At 48.0% G+C, this 3556-nt stretch overlaps 1 protein-coding gene across 1 annotated transcript in view; it reads left to right on the forward strand.

Annotated features, from left to right (window-relative positions):
* Positions 1 to 385: 385 nt before the first annotated feature.
* ZNF611 (zinc finger protein 611) overlaps positions 386 to 3556 on the forward strand; it is a 27865-nt gene continuing 24694 nt past the window's right edge. Inside the window, exon 1 of the mRNA XM_032168923.2 lies at positions 386 to 463. The gene's annotated coding sequence lies outside the window, so the exon portion shown is untranslated. The remainder of the gene's footprint in view (positions 464 to 3556) is intronic.

The raw sequence follows: 3556 nt of genomic DNA on the forward strand, positions 1-3556 counted from the left end.
GATAGGGGAGTATATCGGGGAAGAGGGAATTTAACAGGGAGAGCAGAGGAGGCGCAGAGATGGAGAAGAGGCAGAAATAGATGGAGATTGAGGACGATTGAAAGATTGGGGAGAAGGAGCAATAAGAGGTTAAATAAGTTGTGAGGATGGAGCAGAAGAGGCGGAAGAGAAGGAATAGAGGGAAGAAGGGGATAAACAGCAGAAGAGGAGAGGGGTAGAAAATGAAGAGCAGAATCCCAGGGAAAAAGAAAAGAAAACAAGAGCTAGAGAGAGAAGGGGAGAATGAGAGAGATGTACAAAATTAGGGAGGGAAGCGCAGTAATGAAGAAAGAGGGTCTGGACACAGTGGCTCACGCCTGTAATCTCCACACTTTAGGAGACTGAGGCAAGGGGATTGCTTGAGTCCAGGAGTTCGAGACCAGCTTGGGCAACATAGTGAGACTCCCATCTCTGCCAAAAAAAAGTAAGTAAATAACCGGGCATAATGGTGTGCACCTGTACTCCCAGCTGCTCTGGAGGTTTTTATGGGAGGATGACTTGAGCCCAGGAGGTCCAGGCTGCAGTGAGCTGAGATCATGCGACTACACTGCAGCCTGGTCATCAGAGCAAGACCTTGTCTCCAAACAAAAAAACGTGGCGAGAGACTTTGGGTTCAGATGAGTGGGTGAGTTCACTGGTTATGATTAGTTGTGACATGTTGAGTTCTGTATGTATAATCTAAGAACTAAAAACTTGTTTAAATTATACAGATGAGATTGAGAATTTTAAAATTGGTGTCTATAAGACATGTACATTCTATAAATCTTGGCATCAGAGGTTATGTTCCACTTGGAATCCCTATTTGCCAGAGGGAAGTGACTTATTTAGTTGTGAATCACTGTCTCCCCTTTTCCTAGGATGGGGTAGGATGTGGGTCAGTGAAGTGGGAAAATGGTCACTGTCAGTTATTACATAATACATTTAATTAATTAATATTTCGAGACAGGGTCTGCCTCTATCACCTAGGCTGGTGTGCAGTGGCGTGATCTCCTGTAACTGCAGCCTTGACCTCTTAAGCTCAAGCCATCCTCCTACCTCAGTCTTCTGAGTAGCTGGGACTAGAGGCATAAGCCACCAAGCTCAGCTAGTTTTTGCATTTTTTTTTTTTTTTTTTTTTTTTTGTAGAAACGAGATTTCACTATGTTTCCTAGGCTGGTCTCAAAATCCTGGGCTCAAAGGATCCTCCTGCCTTGGCCTCCCAAATTACTGGGATTATGGGTGGGATTACAGGGAGGAGCTACCGCATCTGGCCTACATAGCCCTCAATACTTGGAGTTATTCTGGTTTTTTTTTTGTTTTTTTTTTTGAGATGGAGTCTCGCTCTGTCTCTCAGGCTGGAGTGCAGTGGCGCGATCTCAGCTCACTGCAAGCTCCACCTCCCGGGTTCACGCCATTCTCCTGCCTCAGCCTCCCGAGTAGCTGGGAGTACAGGCTCCTGTCACCACTACCGGCTAATTTTTTTGTATTTTTAGTAGAGACAGGGTTTCACCGTGTTAGCCAGGATGGTCTTGATCTCCTGACCTCGTGATCCACCCGCCTCAGCCTCCCAAAGTGCTGCGATTACAGGCATGAGCCACCGGCCCGGCCACTTTTTTTTCTTTTTTTGAGAGGGAGTTTTGCTCTTGTTGCCAAGGCTGGAGTGCAATGGCATGATCTCAGCTCACCACAACCTTGGCTTCCTGGCATCAAGCGATTCTCCTGCCTCAGCCTCCCGAGTAGCTGGGATTACAGGTATGCACAACCACGCTAGGCTAATTTTGTGTTTTTAGTAGAGACAGGGTTTCTTCATGTTGGTCCAGGCTGGTATCTAACTCCTGACCTGAGGTGATCCACCTGCCTTGGCCTCCCAAAGTGCTGGGATTATAGGCGTAAGCCACCACGCCTAGCCCATGGTAGTTTTTAAAAGGGACATCAGGGCACGGTGGTTCAAGCCTGTAATCCTAGCATTTTGGGAGGCTGAGGTGGGTGGATCACGAGGCCAGGAGTTCGAGACCAGCCTGGCCAACAGAGTGAAACCCCATCTCTGCTAAATAAAAATACAAAAATTAGCTGGTCGTGAAGGCAGACGCCTGTAATCCCACCTACTCGGGAGGCAGAAGTTTGTTTGAACCCGGGAGGTAGAGGTTGCAGTGAGCCGAGATTGCGCCACTGCACACCAGCCTGGGCAACAGAGCTAGAGTCCGTCAAAAAAAAAAAAAAAAAAACAAAGAAGAAGAAAGGAACATCAAAGCCGGGCATGGTGGCTCATGCCTGTAATCCTAGCACTTTGGGAGCAAATCACTTAAGGTCAGGAGTTTGAGACCAGCCTGGCCTACATGATGAAACCCTATATCTACCAAAAATACAAAAATTAGCTGAGCATGGTGGCACATGCCTGTAATTTCAGCTACTCCAGAGGCTGAGGCAGGGGAATTATTTGGACCCGGCTGGGAGGCAGAGGTTGCAGTGAGCCACGATCGCACCATGGCACTCCAGCCTGTGTGACAGAGTGAGACGCCGTCTCCCCCACCCCCCCCCCCAAAAAATAGCCAAGGGTGGTGGCATGCATCTGTCGTCCCATCTACTCGGGAGGCTGAGGCAGGAGAATCTTTTTAGACAGGAGAATCATGCCACTACACTCCAGCCTGAGTGATAGAGTGTGGCTTGGTCTCAACAAACAAACAAAAAGCAATAACAATCAGCTCTTTAATGTCTCTCTTTGTAAAAGCAGTAGTCCTGGCTGTGCGCGGTGGCTCACACTTGTAGTCCCAGCACTTTGGAAGGCTGATGCGGGTGAATCACCTGAGGTAGGCGGTTCGAGACCAGACTGACCAAAATAGAGAAACCCCGTCTCTACTAAAAATATAAAATTAGCTGGGTGTGGTGGCGCATGCCTGTAATCCCAGCTACTCGGGAGGCCGAGGCAGGAGAATTGCTTGAACCCAGGAGGCAAAATTGCGGTGAGCCAAGATCGTGCGTTGCACTCCAGCCTGGGCAACAAGAGGGAAACTCCATCTCAAAAAGTAAACAAATAAGTCAATAAATAATAAAAATAAAAGCACTAGACCTATTCATGTGTAGTCAACACCCATGACCAAATTCTCTCAAAGGCCCCATCTGCAGGAACATCCTGTTGGACACAGCTCTGAACATTGCTTTTTGCCAATATAATCTTTCAGACCAGGGAGCCTACATCATGCTTTTTTTTTTTTTTTTTTTGAGACAGAGTCTGGCTCTGTTGCCCAGGCTGGAGTGTAGTGGTGCAATCTCGGCTCACTGCAAGCTCCACCTCCCGGGTTCATGCCATTCTCCTGCCTCAGCCTCTCCAAGTAGCTGAGGCTACAGGCGCCCGCCACCACGCCCGGCTAATTTTTGTATTTTTAGTAGGGATGGGGTTTCACCGTTTTAGCCAGGATGGTCTCGATCTCCTGACCTCATGATCCACCTGCCTTGGCCTCCCAAAGTGCTGGGATTATAGGCTTGAGCCACCACAGCCGGCCTACATCATGTTTTTTATGTTTTTATTGTGCAATTTGTT

This window comes from Hylobates moloch, unplaced genomic scaffold (genome assembly GCF_009828535.3).
Source record: "Hylobates moloch isolate HMO894 unplaced genomic scaffold, HMol_V3 SCAFFOLD_12, whole genome shotgun sequence".
Classification (NCBI taxonomy): Eukaryota; Metazoa; Chordata; class Mammalia; order Primates; family Hylobatidae; genus Hylobates; species Hylobates moloch.